At 35.5% G+C, this 7,546-nt stretch overlaps 1 protein-coding gene across 1 annotated transcript in view; it reads left to right on the forward strand.

The window, feature by feature from the left end:
• LOC145684388 (uncharacterized) overlaps positions 1 to 7,320 on the forward strand; it is a 56,535-nt gene extending 49,215 nt beyond the window's left edge. Inside the window, exon 6 of the transcript XR_014131290.1 lies at positions 6,903 to 7,320. The gene's annotated coding sequence lies outside the window, so the exon portion shown is untranslated. The remainder of the gene's footprint in view (positions 1 to 6,902) is intronic.
• Positions 7,321 to 7,546: the final 226 nt, after the last annotated feature.

Raw genomic sequence — 7,546 nt, forward strand, 5'->3', positions numbered from 1 at the left:
GCTCTTGTTCGGCAGTGAAACAAAATTTCGTCATATATAGGATTTTGTGATTGTGATATTAGGAGTAACCAAAGGGCTATATTCTCAGTGTTTTCATTTACTATATTACAGTATCAGGGTTCGATTACCGTTTGTCCCTGTTCAGGAGAAAGCCATATATTACAGTATCAGGGTTCGAGTCCTAGAACGTCCCTGTGAGGGAAAGCCATATATTACAGTAAAGGATTTCTGTCCCTGTGAAGGGCTTAGCCATATATTACAGTACTGGGTTCGATCCAGGCACGTCTCAGATAGGGATTAACCGTATACTAGGGTATTAGGTTCAATTCTACTGACTCCCTATCGGGATAAACCCTTTCATTACTGTATGTGGTTCGTGTCCTACGGTCCCAAAATGGGCTTGCGCTTTTGCCATGGTCTGGGTTCGATTCTCCACCGTTCGAATGTCTTCTTTAGCATTTACTAGCGGGTTGGATCGACCATTAAAACTGACCATATAGCCGCTGGACAACAGGTTCAGAGTTCGGTCAGAACGTTACGGGAAACCGGCACAAAGCTAACTCCAATTGTATTCTTTAGCGCTAATGCAATTTATTAACGTATGAATTACTAAGTTGCATAGGCGCTAATCACTCGTGCTGTAAAGAAAAATGAATTAGGTTGTTTCTTAAAATTAACATATATAAATTTAGACCTTGATTATTATTTTGAAAGGATACTCAGATTTTAAATTTTAGTTTAAGTGACACTTGAACTTCACGAACAAATATTACATTAGCAGTAGACTTCACTTTAGATAAACAATAATAATAATGATATTTTAATTTAGGCCCATTCAATGTGAAAGGCGCGGCTGACGCGGTTGACACGAATTATTCGTTATATTTCGTCACCTGGTTGATTTTTGTTATTCACTAGCACTGTTTACTCACTGTGACTATCGAAGAGAACTGTTTTTTTGGGGTTCCAAGGGGGTCTGTCCAGAAGGTTGCGGGTTGGTCTCCTCTCATCTTTCCGATGAACAGGTGGACTTTGCTGCTTGCCTACTCCATGTTGCTGCAATGACTTTTAGATTTACACTCGTAAATGAACATTTTAAAATTGTTGTTTATCTTCATTATCACGGCATTGGTTCGTTATTACAACGTTTAAAGTTACTATGTTTTGCACTAACAAAAATTAAACATTATTTCAAATTGCTTGTTCATTTCAGTAGCGCACACCAAATTCTCGTGGTAACTTCTGTGAATGCGTTCGTCAGACTAAAACACTTTTTCTCCCCGTCTCCTCGCGTTGCTAGGCGACAACTCCCTTTGCTATGCAGTTTGGTGATGTCAGAAGTTAAAAATAGCTGTGACAGCTTATAGATAGGAATGTTTTGAGACGACGATTGTTCTTTGTGCTGAATTTTAGCTCCTTATTTGGGAAGGAGAGAGGAACTCTACGATTTCCGTCGCAGACGAGACGCACATACATATATGCACATTCGTTTGTTGGCTGAGAGAAAAATTCTTGAGAGCACTATTATACGAGGTTCATTTAAAAAGTTAAATCTTTTTTCATTAATAATCGATCAACTAGACCGTATAGTTACAACTATATATATATTCTCCCTCTCTCTTGTGATTTTAAGTGTTCCATACTTCTGAAGAGTGTACGCAGTGTCGCTCGCTCAAGCATTCATGCTGTACCAAGTGAAAATTTGTGTGTTATCAGTATCCTTCTTTTACTACATATATATTTATATGTACTCATACATTCAATAAATACGAATTCATTTAAGGTAATTTTTCTCTTACCTCGAACCGCTCGAATCTCGAACCGCTGAAGCTATCTATGTATGTCAATTACTTTGTCACTGGTAATTTGCGCTTGAATAGGACAGGAGCTTTAAACCAAGTGTTGTAAACTATTTCTTTAGGGGCTATCCTAGGTGCCACTGCCCAAGGGAAACGGAAGTCAACGATTTAATGGCACCCTAAAACAGGAACCCAAATATCGAGACCGCTGGTGCTGGAACAGTTACGCTAGAGCAATTTAAGACACCCGTATCACCGTCCTAAACCGCCAGTAATCTTATCATTGAGATAGCAGCCATGTGAATAAGTACAACTAATATTTGAATAGAAAATTATATTAATCTATTTTTCTCTCTACAGGTCGTTCCAACGGAGACAATTGTAAAATTTAATATTTTCTTACACAGATAGTGTTATTTAGTATATGCATTTTGTTTGAATTTTATTCACATTTATTACTTGTGATTAGTAATTTATATTTTATTACTGCTTACCAACAAGTTGATATACTTAAGACACTTGAAAAAACGCAAGCTGAAAATAGAGAACATTTTCAGAAAAGCGAAGAAAAATTAAATTGGAAGAGAAATTAGATAGCAAGAAATTTTATAAAATTACAAGCAAAAGTAGAAATCAAGTGGGAGGATGCGACGACGAAAATAGCTACTAGAAGAAGTGTTAGAAATTAAATTATATCGCAATATTGAAAAAGTTCAGAGGGGAATTGAACATAGTACAGCAGCTATTCAACAAAGTAGGGATAGCATAGAGTTGATAGCCCATGATGTGCATTCAACGGGGATTAGAGTAAGTAAAAATACAAGAGGAGTATATCCGAAAGATTAGGATTGATCCACGAACAGGTGGAGGCTAATCACACCATTTGTAACAGTAATATAAAACGTTGTCTTGTATTGCATAGGGAAACTGAAGGTCATTTAGAGGAAAAGCACGAGGAATTCATAGACAAACGATCAGCTTCAATAGAATAAAGGGACACTCTAGAAATGTTATGAGGAGATTAGACAAATAGATTACCATGTTAAAGTTAAAAATAAACAGGCTTTCGAAAACATCGCTGAAATCAAAGTAGCTCAGCGGGGAATAGAAGAAATTAGGCACGATTTGCCATCATATACATCAAAAAGTAGAAAGTATCAGAAAATGAAACACATGAATCAGAAATCAATGACGACAGTGGCATTCACGTTAGAACTAGTTACAGATCTAACAGTGAGTTAAGTTGATTTAGTTTAGCGTCTCGTTCAGCAGGGAGGCTATATGAGACTTGGACCTACTAACTAACGTGGAATCCGAACCACATGTGCTCCCGCCGGGAATCGTACCCGGGTCTTCTACGCCAAAGGCGCCTACGCTAACCGCTTAGCCACGAAGGAGCGCAAATCTACTAATTACTCAGCTCATACTGAACATAGTGAAGTCAGCATTAGCGACGAAACCGATGTTAAGGTTATAGAAAACAGTTATCATAGACAAAATAGGAAGGTTAGATACAGAAAAGCGGAAACAGCTAAACTGAACAACCATCTTACACCTAAAATTATTGCATTGCAAAATTAAGTTTATGATACTACTTTAATAAGGTTACGTTACTTTCCGAAAAGATACGATTTTAAATTAGACTTCTGAAATTACTCTAATATTAATCCATGCAATCAGTTGTATACGCCTTCATACGTATCACTATTACCATTTAGAATTAACAGTATTTCCAATCATATTTATTTATTCCATACTCTTTTCATATAATTCCTTGTATCAACTTACGACTGTAACTCTAACATTCTTTTTAACTCTTGAGATACTCAATTCTTCCAGTAAACTTTCAACTCACTATATTATCTTATATAACAACTTCGTAACCATTAAACAACATTCTTCATTTAAAATCAATAATCATTCACATGTCTTTTTAACAAATAAATTCAGTGGCACTCTAACCAAGGCTTTTCTTGCCACTATATTTTTTTATTCTTTTGTTGTTCATTTCTTGCACATACAACATTCTCCCCGCTTTTTTTCTTTAATTCTTCGTCATCTTCTCTTTTGGTTTTTGATCATCTCTTGCTATTAGTCTATCTGTTTGTAACTTATATCTGTCAATCACCCTTCCATCATAATCTTTTCTTCTTGTCTTCAGTTTCCTTTTCGTCTCCGTCTTCCTCCATCGACTCGGTTCATTCCTGTTCAATCGTCTTCTCACCATTTTGTTAAGCTTGTCATCCCATTTATCTTCTGTGGTCATATTTTTCTTAGTTTCATGTTTATTGGAATCCTTTTCTTCTAGTACATCTACCTTCCCTAACTTCATAAAACACTCATCTTTCCTTCTGATTTCCTTGTTCTCGTATCACAGGTCCTTTTAGCACTTACATCTTTTTCAACATCGTTTTCATCTTTTTCTACAATTGTTATATGGTTTGCGTATATATGCTTGTATTGGTTATGATTAAAATTCGTATCGCTGTTCCATTGACTTCCACTTCGGTCTTCATGTTTTCGTACTTGTACTTGATCCTAGTTGTCCTCATAGTGTCGTGACTGTGCGTTCATTTTATATCGCTTGCTATGGTCTTGTCTCAATATCCTCATATATTTCCTCTGATCCTCTGCTTACTATCTGAGTTTCTCTACTTTCATCAATACTTAATCTCGATTCTGTCTTAACCTCATAATAAGAATTTAGCATGAAATCATCCATTCAAGTAAGATTTTGTTCTTTTTCTTCTTCGCCATTGGCTACCAAACCATCTAACGCTTGTTGGAAATCTTCCATAATAAAAAAGTGCTTATCTTCCTTCTGCAGAAATTGTTCCTCGGGCATCTGATTAAATCTTCTTTTGTTAACGTTCCTCTCTCTTTTAAGACATCTGGCGAAATGGTGATATTCATTATAATTCTTACAATTGCACATCTCTCACTGGACATTGGTACGTTACATGTTGTCTTCCACAAACTACACACCCATAGTTCTGCCTTATGGACTTTCCGGCAACATTGATGTTATATTGAACCGTACGATTTGTTGTTGGACACTGTGGTTCCAGTCTTGAACCCAAAAGTTGGTTGGTTGTTGTTTTTAGTTGTCCTAACCTTGTATCAGTTCCATAAAATATTGTGACTTCTTTTTCTAATAATTCAATTTGATTGGCAATATCTATAGCCGTGTTCATGGTTAATTCTTTTGTAGACAATATCTTCTTCCGAGCGACCTCGCTTGCTATTCCGGAACTATCTGGTCTTTCAGCGCATCTTCTCTGAATTGTCCAAAGTTACACCTGTTGGCCTGCTTTTTTAATTGGAGTATATAATCTTAACAAAGTTGACCCGGTTGTTGTTTCATATTATGGAATTTATATCTTTCCACTATGAATGTTGTTGTTCCCTTGAAATGTCTAACTACAAGCTCTTTAATTGTATCATAGTTCAATTCTGGAACTCTTTTTGATGCTGCCAACTGTTTCAGTATCTTATACATCGAGCTTCCTATCAATGATAACAAAATGCATACCTTTTACTGTAATGGTACATCATTAGCCAAACAATATTGTTCATATCGTTCAACATATGTTTTCACACCAGGTTCGTCTACATCTAGCGGTTCAAAATATGAAACTGATTGGTGTTCTGCCGCCCTGTATTTCGTGGATTCTATTATAACGATTGTCGCCAATTGATACTACTTTAGTTAGGTTACGTTACGTTCCGAAAATATACTATTTCAAATTAGACTTCTGAAATTACTCTAATATCATTAACCCATACAATCAGTTGTTATGCCTTCATACGTACCATTTAGAATTAACAGTATTTCCAATCATATTTATTTATTTCATACTCTTCTCATATAATTCCTTGCATCGACTTACGACTGTAACTCTAACGTTCTTTTTGCTACTTGAGATACTCAATTTCTCCACTAAACATTCAACTCACTATATTATCTTATATCACAACAACAACCATTTTGAATTTAAAATCAATAATTATTCATTTGTGTTTTTAACAAATAAATTCAGTGGCAATCTAAACAAGGCTTTTCTTGCCACTATACTTTTTTGATCCTTTTATTGTTCATTTCTTGCACCTACAGTTTAAAGGTGATCCTGCTACTGATTCAGTATACACATATCTTCATAAGTTACCATGAGCTGCCGAAGTAGCAAAATTGTAAGAAAAAGCCTTAGTAAAAGCCATACTTCATTTATTAGAGGGTGTAGTCTTAAGCTAGTATTACACGCGCAATGGGAAATTTAAGACTTGATAAGAGGTTATAAAAGCGTTAACCTCTCTGGAGATGCAACGATACAGCATAGCTATCGGTTTGTAAAGTAACCCGATTCAATCCCAAGAGCCATAACTCAGTACAGGCTTTCGCTTTCCATTAGTTTATTTAACTTGGGCTATTGGGAGAATTGACACCACAGTTACCAGAGAATTTGATATTAAATAATATCATACACATGTTGTACCAGAGATTTCGCACAGAGCTTTATTGCATTCTTGTACCGTAAGTTAGAAACGTTGTATTTACAACAAAATACTTAGACCTAAGTTTGCATTGTAACAATTCGAACAATATCCAAAATCAAGCTTCTCTAAATTATCAGATATCTTTCAGTTACGCTAACGATAATCAAAATAGATATTATAATCAAAAGTTCAATAATTCCACCACTAAAAGAGACGGTAACTCGAACCTCATACTTAGAAATGATCGTTGCATCACGTTCTCGCAATGAGAACACTAATTTTGAGCAAGATCGGAATCGGAATCCTCATAACTACGATCAACGACCAAAACAATGTAATGGTAATTCTAAGGATAGAAGGAATAAACCCTGAAAAAGTAAGAGACAGTAGACAATTTTGCGAACGTGACAACAACCACCACCACAGGTAAAAATGAAGAAAATATGAAAGGTCAAACATTTAAACGTCCTTTTGTTTAAAGATCAAACATTTAAACAAAGGATTATTAACATTTAATCGTCAGATATTAATATCGTACTATTTTTTTAATTTTTGGATTTGAATATTTCTGAAGAAATCGAATTTATTCGCATTCTCTCACTGTTTTAGGACAAGAAGAATTTCTAAGGTGGTAAACTGAATTCCAAAGTCCAAAGAGGATGCTCGAAAAATAGTTCACAAACGTGATGTCCCTGCTCCTTCACGTGTGCAGCCACTTCTAATCTGTGGTCGACGAGGAACAGAACTTTGCGTCGTTGACACTGGTGAACTTCAATGCACGAAGCATCCTGTATCTCGGAAGAAGAGGTGGATGTTATTTATTTAGATCCTGTTTTTACTGCATTTTCCGCAGTACTTTCTTCTTGCCAATCACCAGTGACCTAAAATGATGGGTGCGATTCCCTTAGGGAAACTACAGTAGTTAGGATTGGTTAATTAAACAACCTTATTGGGTTAAAATATTATTACGGGTCTACCATTTTTAATACTTTGATTTGTAGGTGAAAAACGCTACAAATATATTCACAATGATATAAGCATTTTGTAATAAAATGTTCTACTATTAAAAATAGTTTTTTATTGTAATAACCCCCAAAATAATCAAAATTTGTGAAAAAAATCAAAACGTGTTACGTAACAAAGTTGAAGAGGTTCGGCCTTGCGTTACGAAGTGTGACAAGGATGAGAAAGGGGCACTAATTGGTCAAAAATAGCGTTATGAAATATGTGGAGTTCCCTTAAAACAGTAAATG

The sequence above is a fragment of the Thermobia domestica genome, chromosome 4, assembly GCF_964235325.1.
Source record: "Thermobia domestica chromosome 4, izTheDome1.hap1.1, whole genome shotgun sequence".
Taxonomy (NCBI): Eukaryota; Metazoa; Arthropoda; class Insecta; order Zygentoma; family Lepismatidae; genus Thermobia; species Thermobia domestica.